General features: G+C 44.9%; 1 non-coding gene across 1 annotated transcript; it reads left to right on the top strand.

The window, feature by feature from the left end:
• Positions 1 to 9,556: 9,556 nt before the first annotated feature.
• LOC146801684 (5.8S ribosomal RNA) lies at positions 9,557 to 9,710 on the top strand. Its single transcript, XR_014968351.1, has one exon. It is a non-coding gene; the product is annotated as a 5.8S ribosomal RNA (ribosomal RNA).
• The last annotated feature ends 7,741 nt before the right edge of the window (positions 9,711 to 17,451 follow it).

Below are 17,451 nucleotides of genomic sequence, written 5' to 3'. Positions count from 1 at the left end.
TGGTAAAGTGCCCAGAGTTCCATAGCCAACAACCACAGGTCAGGAAAAACAAGGGAGGAAGAAGCAAAAAGTTTGGGGCTAACCCTGCAAAAAGGGCCATTTCCAACAAGATACTTTTGGTACAGGTGGTAATGGCCAGGAGTCATGTGATACTTGGAGAAATAAAAATGTTGTTCCAATGTCTAAAATATTTCCAATGTTTAAAAAAATGATGTTTGAGTATATTAAGATATTTATTATACTAAATGGAGGAACACAAGAAACACTGTTGGAATGTAAATTTATCAAAGTGTATTCTATTTAATAAAAAGTGTGGAAAATTTAAGTTTGACATGTGCACAGTGTTGTTAAAAGCAAAGTAATTAAATAGAGAATGTTCAAAAGTAATTCAAATTGGTAAAGGTTGATCTTAGAAGCCATAAGCCATAGCACAACACTGTCTAATTAAAAAGGAGGAATGATACCGTTTAAAATATGGAAATCGAATACCACCTTCAAGTTTTGGTTGTAGAAATACGTGTTTTTTTATTATTCCATAAAAATGCTGTCAAGTTGTTTAAAATAGTATTCAGGGATTTTAAAAGTTAACATGAAAATAGTGTAGTGCACGGGTACTCATAGAATGGCCCGCGGGCCGCCAGTGGCCCGGCAAGTCTTTCTTGGCGGCCCGCGGACCTTGCAGACATCGTTCCGGTGTTCTTTTTTTTTTTTTACAGTGTCAGCAAACACACACTCTGCTCTGTGGGGGCCGGGCGATTCAAATGATAGTCCGAGTGGAGCTGCAGGGGCGCTAAGAAGGGGTGAAATACAACAAAGCCTTTTTATCATGCAAATGGTCTCTTAAAGACCTGTGAAGTACTCGAGTGGGGCTGTGTGTGTGCCCGTAAAGGGAAGTTGCCTCAGCTGCCACACAAGCGGGGGTGAGGTGACAAAGAAAGACAGAGGACAGCAGGGTGTGAGAGTCGGGTGAGGTGACAGAGGCTGACAGAGGGCAGTAGGGAGAGACAGAAACAGACAGAGACAGAGACAGCTAGAGATAGAGACAGATAGAGACAGAGAGAGACAGGGACAGACTGACAGATAGAGACAGAAACAGATAGAGGCAGAGGCAGATACAGACAGAGACAGATAGAGCCAGAGCCAGATAGAGGCAGAGACAGATAGAGACAGGGGCAGACAGAACTAGATAGAGGCAGAGACAGGGACAGACTGACAGAGACAGAGGCAGAGATGGATAGAGGCAGAGACAGACAGAGACAGACAGCGATAGAGACATAGAGAGACAGAGAAAGAAACACATATAGATGCAGGGACATATAGAGGCAGGGACATATAGAGGCAGAGACAGATAGAGGCAGAGACAGACAGAGACAGTTAGCGGCAGAAACAGACAGAGATAGAGACAGACAGAGACAGGGACAGACAGAGACAGATAGAGGCAGAGTCAGTGACGGGGCAGACAGAGACAGAGACAGACTGAGACAGAAAGGGAGACAGAGGGAGGGAGACAGAGACAGGGACAAACAGAGACAGGGACAGACAGAGACGGATAGAGGCAGAGACAGGGACAGACAGATAGAGGCAGAGACAGCCAGAGACAGAGAGGCAGAGAGACAGAGAGATGGAGAGGGAGACAGAGAGGGAGACAGAGGGAGACAGAGGGAGACAGGGAGTGGAAGGGAGACAGTGATACAGACAGAGGGAGGCAGGGAGAGACAGACAGAAGGAGACAGAAAGAGGGAGACAGAGGGAGGGAGACAGAGGGAGAGACAGAGGGAGGGAGACAGGGAGGGAGACAGAGGGAGGGAGACAGAAGGAGACAGAGAAGGCGACAGTGGCCAACAGACAAAGGGAGGGAGACAGACAGAGAGAGACAGAGGAAGACAGACAGAGGGAGGAGGGCGACAGGCAGAGAGAGGAGGGTGACAGACAGAGGGAGACATGGGGAGGGAGACAGATGGAGGGAGTCAGGGGAGGCAGAGGGAAGGAGAGGGAGACAGACAGAGGGAGGGAGGCAGAAGGAAGGAGACAGAGGGAGACAGACAGAGGGAGGGATACAGAGAGGGAGACAGAGAGAGAGGGGGACAGAGAGAGAGAGGGAGACAGAGAGAGAGGTAGACGGAGAGTGAGGGAGACAGAGAGAAAGGGAGACAGGTATAAGGAGACAAATAGAAGGAGACAGATAGAGGGAGACAGAGGGAGGTGGAGAGAGGGAGAGAGACAGAGAGAGGGATGGAGACAGAGAGTCAGAGAGAGATGGAGAGAGGGAGGGAGACAGAGGCACGGAGATAGAGAGAGGGAGAGAGAGATAGCGAGATGGAAGGAGAGCGAGAGAGAGAGAGAGAGATATGTGTATACCGGGTCCGGTGGCTCAGTGGATGAAGGCATCCGCTGCAGGGGCCTGTGTTCCACCTCATAGTCACAGTTTTTTTTTGTTGCTCTAGCCCCGCCCCCGCCCCCTCCCCCAATGACCCCGCCCCCACGGGGCAGCCCTTGGCCACAAAACACACTGCAAATGTGGCCCCGAGAGAAAGTTTGTGAGCACCCATGGTGAAGAGGATGTGCGGAGTAAGGTTTGTATTTTGTATTTGAACCTAATAAAATTGTGACTTAGGGGCTACTCACTAGTCTGTCAGTCGGAGGGCCCCCAGACTCACCAGTGCATGGTGGTAGCAGTCCAGCCACCGCCACACCGGCGGTCCGACGCCCAATTATGACTTCGGCAGTATGACAGCCATTGCACCACTGCATCTGCTGGGGAACCGCGGTCCTGCAGCGGTCTAAGAGTCGTAATATGCTTGGTGGTGCCCTGAGGCACTGCCAATCATATTACAACTTTCCTCACTGCCAGCGGTGTCCAGGAGATATCCTCCATGTTACTGCTGGCAGTCAGAAAAAAGAAAGGGGGCCATACAGGGGCCCCTCTTGCCCCTGTTCATTAGGGTGTATGCAGGGGGGTACATGGTGTGTAACCCTGTCTGTACGCATCCCCAGTTCCAGGACAGCATGGACTTTATAGTCAATGTTATACTGGAACAAGCTGTGTGTGGCCCACCGCACTGCCTTTCTAAGGCTCCCCTATAATTACAAGTTAAAATGGGGGGCAGTGTGCGGACATCTTTGGTGGTCCTGGAGAGGGGGGACAGTGTGGCAGCCTACTTCAGGACCACCAAGGTTGTAATCAGACCCTAAGTTTGTCATAAATAGTAGGAGAAAATCAGATACCAAGATATTTAATGTTTGAGGGACATCATGTAAAGTTCGTATAAGCAAAAACGTCTTTATAGGGAATAGAGTTCAAAGATAAAATTTATGTTTTATTAAAATACAGTGTATAACCTGAGATGCAGCAATATAGAGAAACCTCTTCTTAAAATGGATTCAGAGAGGTAAGCAGATTGGGCATATATTAGGGTATCATCGAATAGTCAGATAATTTAACTACTAGAGCACAATGTTTAAAACATGATATGTTTGTTTTCCCCGAGTTCACTCCAAGAAAGGCTCCAACATTGAACAAATAACAAAGGAGAGAGGGAATCCTTCCATTTTGCCTCTAAGTAAGTCAATGTAAGGAGTAAAGCAACCATTCAGAAAAATACTAGCACACGATTTAGAATATAGCAATTAAATGAAAGAAATGAATTCAAAGCCAAAGCCATACCAATGAACCATGGTAAGTGGGCAAAAGAACGATGGATTTAACCCAGATCTCTTGACTGGGGGATAATGTCTGCATTGTCAGCATTCCGTCCATCATTTGTTTGTTGTAACGCTTTTCACCCTAAGTGGGATGTGTATTCCCAGACGTGGGACCCGTGCTCACTACGCCACTGGAGTCAAGCTATCCTGGCTGATGACGGCTGATAGCCAGAAACCGGTCCTAGGATGCTTGATTCCGGTCCAGGAAAGACATGGCTTGGCAGTTCGGGCTGGACTGTTCCCATGAGGCACAGGGTCAAGACTGATTTGCATATGGCCATGTCTAAACTGGGGTGGTGTAGTGGGCAAAAGAACGATGGATTTAACCCAGATCTCTTGACTGGGGGAGAATGTCTGCATTGTCAGCATTCCGTCCATCATTTTTTTGTTGTAACGCTTTTCGCCCTAAGTGGGATGGGTATTCCCAGACGTGGGACCCGTGCTCACTACGCCACTGGAGTCAAGCTATCCTGGCTGATGACGGCTGATAGCCAGAAACCGGTCCTAGGATGCTTGATTCCGGTCCAGGAAAGACATGGCTTGGCAGTTCGGGCTGGACTGTTCCCATGAGGCACATGGTCAAGACTGATTTGCATATGGCCATGTCTAAACTGGGGTGGTGTAGTGGGCAAAAGAACGATGGATTTAACCCAGATCTCTTGACTGGGGGAGAATGTCTGCATTGTCAGCATTCCGTCCATCATTTGTTTGTTGTAACGCTTTTCGCCCTAAGTGGGATGGGTATTCCCAGACGTGGGACCCGTGCTCACTACGCCACTGGAGTCAAGCTATCCTGGCTGATGACGGCCGATAGCCAGAAACCGTTCCTAGGATGCTTGATTCCGGTCCAGGAAAGACATGGCTTGGCAGTTTGGGCTGGACTGTTCCCATGAGGCACAGGGTCAAGACTGATTTGCATATGGCCATGTCTAAACTGGGGTGGTGTAGTGGGCAAAAGAACGATGGATTTAACCCAGATCTCTTGACTGGGGGAGAATGTCTGCATTGTCAGCATTCCGTCCATCATTTGTTTGTTGTAACTCTTTTCGCCCTAAGTGGGATGGGTATTCCCAGACGTGGGACCCGTGCTCACTACGCCACTGGAGTCAAGCTATCCTGGCTGATGACGGCTGATAGCCAGAAACCGGTCCTAGGATGCTTGATTCCGGTCCAGGAAAGACATGGCTTGGCAGTTCGGGCTGGACTGTTCCCATGAGGCACAGGGTCAAGACTGATTTGCATATGGCCATGTCTAAACTGGGGTGGTGTAGTGGGCAAAAGAACGATGGATTTAACCCAGATCTCTTGACTGGGGGAGAATGTCTGCATTGTCAGCATTCTGTCCATCATTTGTTTGTTGTAACGCTTTCCGCCCTAAGTGGGATGGGTATTCCCAGACGTGGGACCCGTGCTCACTACGCCACTGGAGTCAAGCTATCATGGCTGATGACGGCTGATAGCCAGAAACCGGTCCTAGGATGCTTGATTCCGGTCCAGGAAAGACATGGCTTGGCAGTTCGGGCTGGACTGTTCCCATGAGGCACAGGGTCAAGACTGATTTGCATATGGCCATGTCTAAACTGGGGTGGTGTAGTGGGCAAAAGAACGATGGATTTAACCCAGATCTCTTGACTGGGGGAGAATGTCTGCATTGTCAGCATTCCGTCCATCATTTGTTTGTTGTAACGCTTTTCGCCCTAAGTGGGATGGGTATTCCCAGACGTGGGACCTGTGCTCACTACGCCACTGGAGTCAAGCTATCCTGGCTGATGACGGCTGATAGCCAGAAACCGGTCCTAGGATGCTTGATTCCGGTCCAGGAAAGACATCGCTTGGCAGTTCGGGCTGGACTGTTCCCATGAGGCACAGGGTCAAGACTGATTTGCATATGGCCATGTCTAAACTGGGGTGGTGTAGTGGGCAAAAGAACGATGGATTTAACCCAGATCTCTTGACTGGGGGAGAATGTCTGCATTGTCAGCATTCCGTCCATCATTTGTTTGTTGTAACGCTTTTCGCCCTAAGTGGGATGGGTATTCCCAGACGTGGAACCCGTGCTCACTACGCCACTGGAGTCAAGCTATCCTGGCTGATGACGGCTGATAGCCAGAAACCGGTCCTAGGATGCTTGATTCCGGTCCAGGAAAGACATGGCTTGGCAGTTCGGGCTGGTCTGTTCCCATGAGGCACAGGGTCAAGACTGATTTGCATATGGCCATGTCTAAACTGGGGTGGTGTAGTGGGCAAAAGAACGATGGATTTAACCCAGATCTCTTGACTGGGGGAGAATGTCTGCATTGTCAGCATTCCGTCCATCATTTGTTTGTTGTAACGCTTTTCGCCCTAAGTGGGATGGGTATTCCCAGACGTGGGACCCGTGCTCACTACGCCACTGGAGTCAAGCTATCCTGGCTGATGACGGCTGATAGCCAGAAACCGGTCCTAGGATGCTTGATTCTGGTCCAGGAAAGACATGGCTTGGCAGTTCGGGCTGGACTGTTCCCATGAGGCACAGGGTCAAGACTGATTTGCATATGGCCATGTCTAAACTGGGGTGGTGTAGTGGGCAAAAGAACGATGGATTTAACCCAGATCTCTTGACTGGGGGAGAATGTCTGCATTGTCAGCATTCCGTCCATCATTTGTTTGTTGTAACGCTTTTCGCCCTAAGTGGGATGGGTATTCCCAGACGTGGGACCCGTGCTCACTACGCCACTGGAGTCAAGCTATCCTGGCGGATGACGGCTGATAGCCAGAAACCGGTCCTAGGATGCTTGATTCCGGTCCAGGAAAGACATGGCTTGGCAGTTCGGGCTGGACTGTTCCCATGAGGCACAGGGTCAAGACTGATTTGCATATGGCCATGTCTAAACTGGGGTGGTGTAGTGGGCAAAAGAACGATGGATTCAACCCAGATCTCTTGACTGGGGGAGAATGTCTGCATTGTCAGCATTCCGTCCATCATTTGTTTGTTGTAACGCTTTTCGCCCTAAATGGGATGGGTATTCCCAGACGTGGGACCCGTGCTCACTACGCCACTGGAGTCAAGCTATCCTGGCGGATGACGGCTGATAGCCAGAAACCGGTCCTAGGATGCTTGATTCCGGTCCAGGAAAGACATGGCTTGGCAGTTCGGGCTGGACTGTTCTCATGAGGCACAGGGTCAAGACTGATTTGCATATGGCCATGTCTAAACTGGGGTGGTGTAGTGGGCAAAAGAACGATGGATTTAACCCAGATCTCTTGACTGGGGGAGAATGTCTGCATTGTCAGCATTCCGTCCATCATTTGTTTGTTGTAACGCTTTTCGCCCTAAGTGGGATGGGTATTCCCAGACGTGGGACCTGTGCTCACTACGCCACTGGAGTCAAGCTATCCTGGCTGATGACGGCTGATAGCCAGAAACCGGTCCTAGGATGCTTGATTCTGGTCCAGGAAAGACATGGCTTGGCAGTTCGGGCTGGACTGTTCCCATGAGGCACAGGGTCAAGACTGATTTGTATATGGCCATGTCTAAACTGGGGTGGTGTAGTGGGCAAAAGAACGATGGATTTAACCCAGATCTCTTGACTGGGGGAGAATGTCTGCATTGTCAGCATTCCGTCCATCATTTGTTTGTTGTAACGCTTTTCGCCCTAAGTGGGATGGGTATTCCCAGACATGGGACCCGTGCTCACTACGCCACTGGAGTCAAGCTATCCTGGCTGATGATGGCTGATAGCCAGAAACCGGTCCCAGGATGCTTGATTCCGCTCCAGGAAAGACATGGCTTGGCAGTTCGGGCTGGACTGTTCTCATGAATGTCTGCATTGTCAGCATTCCGTCCATCATTTGTTTGTTGTAACATTTAGTGAGAGGGCTGCCAATTGGGAGTTAACATTTCAAGCTAGGCGTTCAATACTAGAGATCATTCTACCATTGTCAGCATCAAGTCTGATCATTTATAATACCAGATTGGTCAGATTTTACTGGAAGAGGAATAACAGACTCTAAACATGAAGCTAAGATTTTGGCAAAGATCCTGCAGTTGTATTTGATAATTCAAATAGGATATTATTCTTATAAAATCTATGGTCTTTATCTGTTTTAAGATTAAGGTTATTAAGGCTTCCAAAAGAGCCACTATCTATGAATCAGAAATATAAGAGTTAAAAAATTCTAATAATTTAGAAAAAAAAAAGGAAACGTGAATGAGAAGATTTCAATAGAGAAACCACTGGGACCAGGTGCTTTTGCCCTCTTCAAAGATTTAATTGCATCTGAAACCAACTAGAGTGTAATATTAACTCCTAGCTTGCCAAAGGTATCTATAGGAGAGGGTGGTTGAGGGATAACATCAAAATATTTCTGAACTTTGAATGAAGTTGCGGTATTGTCATCACTATTGTTTTTTTAATAGAAGGATGGCAAAGAGTCAGAAATTTTAGTGTTCGATATTCAGATAGACTTAGTTACTTGATTATTGATTCATCGAATATCCTTCCATTCTGATTTTATTTTAAAACAATTAGCAAGCATTTTACCAGCTTTATTCTGGTCCCCTTGGAATTGAAATTTGATTTTAAGCAGAATATTATCTGTATCAACAATAGTGAGTATGATTTGTTCTGGTATAGCCTTAATCAAGTCATGAAGCATTGATGAGGAATTGTAAGTAAAATAAGTAGGCTTAAGTGTCTTAAGGTGTTCCAAAAGGAGCACATTTTGAGCACAAACACATTTTTCCCTGGCAGTATAAGACATGGTGCAGCCAGAAAAGAATCTTTAAATGCATCCTATTAGTGGCAATAGAAATGTCTTTTTAATTATTAAAACGAAAACATTATTTTATAAAAGTATTAGCTGCTATAATAAACTGAGTATTTGACAATATAGCCTCTTTGAATATCCATCTACCAGTTTTGGAGTTAATATTAGAACTATCTAATGAAGCCAGTATCGGGGCATCATCAGAGATAAAAATAGACCCAATTTCAGCAGATTGCAGGCTAGAAGGTAGTGCTTTAGTAACTAAAATATAGCCAATTCTGGACATTGTATTATGCAAATTTGAAGAATAAAGAGAAGTTCAATTTATCAGGTTTGCAGGTCTTCCAAACATTAAATAATGGTCCAGAAGTAATTGCTGATTCGAATGTTTTATGCGATTTATCTGGTTTGAGCTTACGTTTTGACTTTCTATCTGCTAAAGAGTCCAAAAATTGGTTGAAGTCACCAAACATTAATATTATTAGGGGTAAAGACATTAGCAAGTTTTAATTTTATTTAAATAAGGGTTAGATTTAACAGGGCCATCAACATTAAATAAGATAATATGCATGTTGTCTAAAACAACATTGAGGAACACTAAATCTTCTGGTAGTGTCATATTTAGTAGATACAACTTGTAGTCTCAATGTTTTATGGCAGGGAATAGCAAAAGCCCCTTTATGATGAACTGCTGCAGAGAAAAATACCTGACCAACCCACTGGCTCTTCAATTTAACAGATTCAGAAACATTAAAATGTGATTCCTGTAGCAAGGCAATTTGAGAATTAACTTTAGATAAGTGAGATAGTACCTTTTGTCATTTGACCGGCTGGCCAAGTCCACGAACGTTCGACAAGACAACAATAAACATGTTTGATACATGGGGATAAGAATATAGGTACAAGGGTAACAAGCTGCAAAAAAGGGAAAGGAGAAAAAATAAAATCATTGATTATACAAAAAAAGATATAAAAACAGGGGAACAAAAGAAAGCAAATATTATAAAAGTAGTCAAAAAGAACATAGAGGAAAAGAAGAGAGAAAGTGAGATAAGGAAATGCATAGGAAAACAGAAGAAAAAGAAGTTTTCGAAAAGTTCCCTGTGACTCTTGGCGGTGGATCACTCGGCTCGCGCGTCGAGGAAGAACACAGCTAGCTGCGAGAATTAGTGTGAATTGCAGAACACATTGCTCATCGACACTTTGAACACACCTTGCGGCCCCGGGTTCTTCCCGGGGCTATGCCTGTCTGAGGGTCGCTCGATTGTCAATTGCCCAGGGCTTCCCCGGGACGCGGCTAGGACCGTCGCAGGGTGAGCTCTGCTTCCCCTTCATCCCCCCCACAAGGTCAGACCCCCCGAGCACCCGTGGCAGGGTCCCTGGCCGGGTCCTGCCGCGGAGTTATGCCGCCTGCTCGCCTGGCCCCCCGAGAAGGGGGCCTGGTGACCGGTCCCCCTCGCGCCCGTCCCGGGGCACCTGGCTGCGTGCCGCACGTGGCTGTCCGTGGTGTCCCACTGGCTGCCCGCTCGCACACGCCTCAGGCGCCCACCTTCGCGGACGGCTTCCCAGCGAGGGCGAAACCCCTCCAGACGTGATCCGGGGAAAGAAGACAACTAATGAAGAGGAGTATGAGACATGCCAACAGCATGGCAAGATTAACAGCAGAGAAAGAAGAAATAAAATAAAGATAAAAAAGAAGAAAACTTCAGCATAGGAAAAGATCAAAACACAAAAAAACAGCTTAAGACTTCTGAGCATTAGTCTTCATTTAAAGTGATATAATGTTCTGAATAAACATTTTCAGTTTAACATTATCATCAAAAGATTTAATAGTGCCTTCATGGTTTATCTTGCATAAACAGGGATGTAGAATGCAATATGTATAATTCAGTGTCTCATTTGAGGCCTCAGCACAAGTAATTCCTTATGTCTGGCTGAAAGGAGGACGTGGAGGTCGATGCAGGTAAGATAACTCCTTGTTTTATTTAGTACACAGGTACAGGATAGGTCAGAGCAGGCAGCAGAAACCAACTGCTAAAACACCTGACCATTCCACATGCCGCCATTCTAACATAGAACCTGTTGTCATGGTAGCATGTGCATCACAATAATACAGCAGAAACAAACACATCCCTTCCCTCATAGAAAAGGTAAATAAGTGAAAAAATTAAAATAAATAACATAAAAGCTTACAACACAACACTGGTGAAGGGTGTTCACGATAAACATTTGGCAACTAAGGCATGGCAAGAAAGCAGACACAAAAACCAAACAATGCACACATTAATATCTCATGTAATCCTTGAACCAAACAGGAGGTCTCATTTCATGGTAGTGCGCATTCCCTGCTCACTGTCAGAACTCTGCTTGGGCAACCACTCCTTATTCCACCATTTCCCATCACAAAGCTTGACAGATCTGCCTCCGAGAGCAATGATCTGCATGGGACTGGAACATTTTGAATGCCCCTTGGCAACCAGACCAGGCAATGTCACTTTGACCCAATCTCCTGCTTTGAAAAGAGCTTGTCTTTGCCATTTGTTTGGCTCCTTGGTCACATACTTGCTCTGGGACTTTTCACAATTTTCTATCACCAATTCACAATTCACATTGGGTACATTCAAAGGTCCTACTAATTTGGTGGCAGCCATTCTACCTTTCAATAAAGCAAAAGGGGACTCCTTGGTAATGGCACTGGGTGTAGTGAGCAGAGCACACAGCAAGTCTACAAGTTCCTTCTTACAATCCAATCCATTTGCCACTTACAATTTTATACTGTCCTTTATGACCCTGTTACAGCGTTCTACCATACCTTTACTGCGGTGATGTTATAACAAACTGGTAATGTGGTTGATGCCCCAATGACGCATGAACCCTTGGAACTCTTTGGCCATAAATTGAACCCCATTGTCAGTGACCAGTTCAACTGGATCACCTCTCAAAAATAAAGACTAGAGAAAATCTAACACCTCCTCAGTGCTGTCGGACTTCAAAAATTTCATTCAGGCCACCTAGAGCCATAGTCCACAGCAACTAAATAGTGTCTGTTGCGCTCATCCAAAACATCCGTGGGTCCAATGATGTTTAAACATAACTTGAACCATTGTTTGCCCCGAACAGGCACTGCTTCAATTGGACTAGGAAACATGATTTGGATTTTGTCACTAACTGCACAAGTTACACAGTCTCTTACAAAATTTTCAACTCCCATATCCATGCCTGGCCACCAAAATATTTCTATAATTCTCCTCTTCCTGGCTCTCATGCCCACGTGACCCTCATTGGCTAAGGCCAAAATCTTGCTTTGCAATGCCACAGGCACCTCCAACAAATCCATTCTTCTCAAGACACCCATATAGATACTTAACTACGGAAAGACATGTTTGAAAGAACTGGCTGCCCTATCTTTAGGGACCCAACTCTTACTCAACATACCAACCACCACTTAGACAGTTTCTTTTTTTGCACAGCGACTTTCCACTCTTCCTCTATTGTGCAACCAAAACTGGATTCCTCCAATGAGGCCACGACGCAGAAGGCATCATTCACCGGCTCCCTTACCTGCACATTGGAGAGGGGCACCTGGGAAAAACAGTCCGCAATAATATTCCTAATGCCAGGAATATATTCCAATTGAAGCTGGAACTCCATTAACCCGAAGTGCCATTTATCAATATTGGGAGTGGCATTTCTGGTCCCCTTCGTGGTAAATACGTTAATCAAAGGCTTGTGACCCATGCAGATAAACTCTGAACCCCATAAGTATTGCCTAAAATGACCCACACCCCACATACAAGCCAGGGCTTCATGCTCTATCACAGAGTAAGTGCACTCCGCACCTCTTAACGTGTGAGACCAAAAGCCACCACTTCTTCCTTTCCCTCTTTTTTTGGGAGTAACACTGCACCCAACCTATGCTCACTTGCATCTGTGATGACAATAGAAATATTATGTGTATCAAAAGTTGCAGGGGAATGGCACAAAGTAAATCCAGTTTTATTTGCTGGAATTCAAGCTCTTTCTCTGAAGACCACACAAACTGCTGTGTTTTCTTCATCAGTATCCGATGTTGTGTCTTATCACTACAGTTGGCACAAACTTCCAACATGCCGAAAAACAACAAGAGCTGGTCCTTATTTTGTGGTGTGGGGAAGTCTTTATGGCCATTAATATATCCTCCTTAGGTTCCACCCCCGAGCAGACAACTTATATCCCAGGTAATCCACATGGTCCACTGCAAACTTACACTTCTCTGCTTTTAATGTAATGCCCCTTTCAGTTAAGATAGATACTACAGTGGCCAAAGTCTTGTCATAACATTCCACATTCTTACCGTACACCAAAATGTCATCCTAAAAACACTTAACATTGGGAACACCAAAACACATCGCCTCCATGACCCTCTAAAATACCGCAGAAGCCAATGCAAGACCAATGGGCATTTTCATAAATCTATAAGCAGCGGAAGGAGTCACAAAGGCTGTAAGCTGCTGACTTATTTTCTTGAGAGTGATCTGGTGATATGCAGAGGATATATCTAAGGTGGTGAAAATGATTGGCCCCTTTAATCAACCTAGCATCTCCGTAATGTTAGGTAGGGGATGACTGTCGACCCATATTCTCTCAATTAGATCCCTCAAGTCAATGCACATTCTAAGAGCACCATTCTCCTTCCTGGCCAAAACCACAGGGGACAACCATTCAGAGCTCTCAATGGGCTCAATGATACCCTGCTGACAACGAGATTCCAATTCCAGAGACAACTCCTTCCATTTGGCAAATGGAACACATCTGGCTTTTAAAACCACAGGTTGAACTTCTTGCTTAAAAATTATAAGATATGGAAATCCCTTAATTTTTCCAAGATTCTTCCTAAAGACTTCTGGACAGATTTTTTGTCCTCTTTGAGCAGAACCTGCTCTGAACTGTTTGGGTCAAAAATGATGCCCAGATTTTCTGCTCCAACCATCCCAGAAGAGAAGATCTATTGTTTGCCACATTCACAGTGGCAGGAGTGGAATGTCCCTTAAACGTTAACACACATTCAAATTCTGGAATACCTAAATGGGTTTACCCCCATAAGCTACGGGTTTAATCAGGGATTTTTTCAAGGGAATGTTGACTAACCTAGTCCACTTTTTGGTACCAAAGAGAGTGAAAAATGAACTAGAGTCGGCCATCATGGAAATATTTTACCATCTGCACCGATATGAAAAAAATGGTCGCCTGACACTTGTGCAAACAAGCTTCAAGACCTCTGGATTATCAGCCTTATTTATGAAATCAGTGGTTTTGTGAGAATCACTCAAATCATTCAACTTCCCCACAAAACTCGATTCACAAGCATTCAACACCATCATGACCAGATTTCCTTCCTCACTGTCAGGATCAGAATCCACCTCAGATATGCTATCAACTGATAGAACCTTTTTAGTTGTAGGTTGTACTGGCTTACATTTGCACACCTTAGCAAAATTACCCCTCTTTTTGCATTTCTCGCAATGCTTATCAGATTTGGGACAGAAAGAAGCATTTCCCAAATGACTTCTGCTGCCACATCTGTAATACTGTAATGTTCCCTGTGTCTCACTTTTCCTTTCCCTTTTTTTCACTACATTCTTCACCGTAACTGCGTGCACTTTAGTTTCTAAGGCCATCTGGTCCATGTACATTTCTGTAGTCTCTACATTTTTAGCTATTTCTAATGCTTTGCCCAAGGTTAAGTTCTCAGTCAACAAAAGCTTTTCTTGAATACTTTTTGCTATTAGTTTTCTCAGCTAATTGGTCCATTAACAATTCATCCTCAAAAGTTCTATAGTCACATGTCACTGCTAGGACTCTAAGATCACTCATGAAAGCTTCTACTGGTTCGCCCGGCAAGTGCTTCCTCATGTAGAACCTGTGACTCTTCATAAAGATGTTAAGCTTCTCTGTAAACCTGGCATCCATCATTTTTATGGTAGAGGCATATTCATCCACTGCATCGCCCTCACCCATAACTACAGCTGGAGATAAGTGCTTTAAAACTTACCTCCCTTCAGTGCCCAAAGAATGGCTCAATAAAGCAAATGTTTTCTTATGAATGAAAACTTCTGCTTCAATGGCTTCAAGGTAAGCCTCAATCCTTCTAACCATAATTCCCACTCTAGAGGGGGATTCCCGGGAGCCAATAGAAATGGAGAAGGGGATAAAACTGACTATTGCATATTGGCGGGATTAAAGGACTACAACGATATAAACCAGAATTAATGTGTGTAGTAACACTTATACAGAGAGTGAACAGCTGTAAATCTCAATAAAAGATCAACACAGTGAGAGTGTCACTGAAGTTGCACGCAACATGCTGGCATAGTTGTAGTGAAAAAGATAAAGTTACCAGAAAACGTGTGACACGAGTAAACATGGTGTGCGCGTCACCGACCTGCACAAGGTGCGGGAATTATTATCCAACTATTCATTGTGGTGTGTTTATCACCAGTACATACTGTGTGAAGAAGGTGCACCTCGTTGTGAATATGCAACAAAAAGGATTTGCGTATCACCGATACGCCGAATAAACAAAGACAGGCGCAAACCTAGTTTGAGTAGAACGTTGTCATTACCATAATGTGGCAACCTGGGAGTAGAGGGAGATGTTTAGAAAGCATTGGTGGAACGGCTGGAAAGTGAGAAGAAACTAGCACCGGACTCACAGACTTACAGCTGGAGGTTGCCAGGTTAAAAACAGCAAATGAAACGTAGTGACGCAGTCAGGACAGACACAAGAACAGCTGGGCATTGGTTGCTAGGCTGCTATGCAGCGTTTAATCCAGACTGAAAAAATCAAAGGTTACAGGGATGTTATAATTGGGAATTTGCATTTAAAAAACCTTACAAATTGACTGAAAAAAATGTTGCAGGGGCTTTATAGCAAGGCTGACATTTCACACATACAAAACCAGCAAATTCAGCAGTTATAGTTAGCTTAGCTAACTATAACTTCTGCCCCCTCAAAGCACTGTTTATGACCTCACATATTACATCACTCATGACATGGTCAGTGACATCATTGATGACATCACTGATAACATCACTGATGACATCATCCAGTGACTGTGAGTGTTTGTAAAATGTTTATGAGTGTAAAGTATTTATACCAAGGTGTATTGGTGAATCAGTGTGTGCATGAGTGCCTGTATGAATAATTCACTGAGGGCATGGCTGACTGTATAAGTGAGTGATTAGTTGTCTCAGTGAATGTAGGGGTATGTGACTGGTTATGTGAATGTTTGTATCAGTCTGTTAGTTGTGTCTAAGTGGCTGTATGGTGTGTGAGAAGGTATTAGAATGGCTGTATGGATAAGTGATTGGTTGTCTGAATACCTGTATGGATGTATGAGAGTCCATGTGGGTTTGTAAGATGATTTGTGACTGCCAGTATGGTTGAGTGAGTGGGTGAGTAAGTGGCTGTTTGGGTTAGTGAATGTGTGTGTGAGGAGCTGTATGGGTGAGTGTGTGTATTGCTGTATGGGTAAGTGAATGCATCAGTGGTATATGGATGAGTACCTGGGTTTGTGAAAAGCAGTATTGGCGAATGATGTGGTAAACGAATGACTGTGTGGGCAAGTGAATGTAGGAGGAGCTGTATGGGTGAGTGGCATGTGTTAGTTTTTGTATTAGTAAGTAAGTGAGTGTGCAGCTCTATGGGTGATTAAGTGGCTCTGTGATTGACTGTATGCATGTCTGGCTCAGACTGTGAGTGCCTGTATGGGTGTATGAGTGGATATGTCAGCGGCTGTAGTGGTTACTGAGTGTGCGTATGCATAACTGTCTGGGTGAGTGAGAGGATGTGTGTGTTGGTCTATGAATCAGTGAGTGGGTTTATAAGTACTGGTATAGCTGTATGAATGGATTTGTGAATAGTAGCGTGTGAGTGGGTGCATAAAAGGTTCTATGGGTGTGTGAGTGGGAGTGGCCATGAATCTGTGGATGTTGTCACCAGTGATGTAATTTGAGATATCATCAGTGATGTCATTAGTGATGTCACTGACCATGTCATGAGTGATATAAAATGTGGGGTCATAAGCAGTGCATTGCAGGCGGGCATGAGTTATAGTTAGCTTAGCTAACTATATCAACTGCATTGCTCTGGGTTTTTACAATGAAATGTAAGCCTAACTATAATGTCCCTGTAATCTTTGTTTTTTTCAGTGAATTACTAGTTTAAAAAAATCTATTCCCTAACTATAACATCCCTGTAACCTTTGTTTTTTTCCAGTGAATTTCTTTGGTTTTTCAAAATCTATTTCCTAACCATTACGTCACTGTAACCTTTGCTTTTTTCAGTGAATTTCTCAGGTTTAATTTGTATTCTATTTCATATCTATAACTGTCTGATCCATATTAAGGACTGGATGAATGAGAATAAGCTTCAACTAAATGGTAGCAAGACAGAGGTTATTCTATTCGGAAAAGCAGAACAGCTCTGGTCCAGTGATTGGTGGCCGGAAGAGCTGGGCATCTGTCCGCAACCTAAGCAATCAGTGCGTAATCTCGGCATCATGATTGACAAGTCTTTGTCCTTGAGGACCCATATAAATCAGGTGCTTGGGACCTGCTTCGGGATTATGCGAATGCTGCTGAAGATTTTCAAGTGGCTACCCCCGGAAGCAAGGAAACCTCTGGTTCAGGGTCTCATAATTAGCCGCTTGGACTATGGCAATGCCCTATTCACTGGGCTTAACCATGATCTGCTTAGTAAACTTCAGATACTTCAAAACACGGCCGCCAGACTGGTTCTTGATCTTCCTCCTCGGTCCCCCTCTGCCCCTACTCTCAAAACTCTGCATTGGTTACCTGTTCGCCAAAGAGGGCATTTTAAAATTCTTAGTCTTGCCCACAAGGTAATGTATGGAACTGGTCCACTGTATCTTGCTATGAAGCTCCGATGGTATGTCCCCGGACACTCTCTGCGATCTAGTTCTAGATTTTCTCTTGTCCAGCCACGTATCCGTACGGTAC

Source organism: Triturus cristatus, chromosome 8 (genome assembly GCF_964204655.1).
Source record: "Triturus cristatus chromosome 8, aTriCri1.1, whole genome shotgun sequence".
Lineage (NCBI taxonomy): Eukaryota > Metazoa > Chordata > Amphibia > Caudata > Salamandridae > Triturus > Triturus cristatus.
Note: the sequence above shows the minus strand (reverse complement) of the source record. Positions and strands in the feature narration are given on the sequence as shown.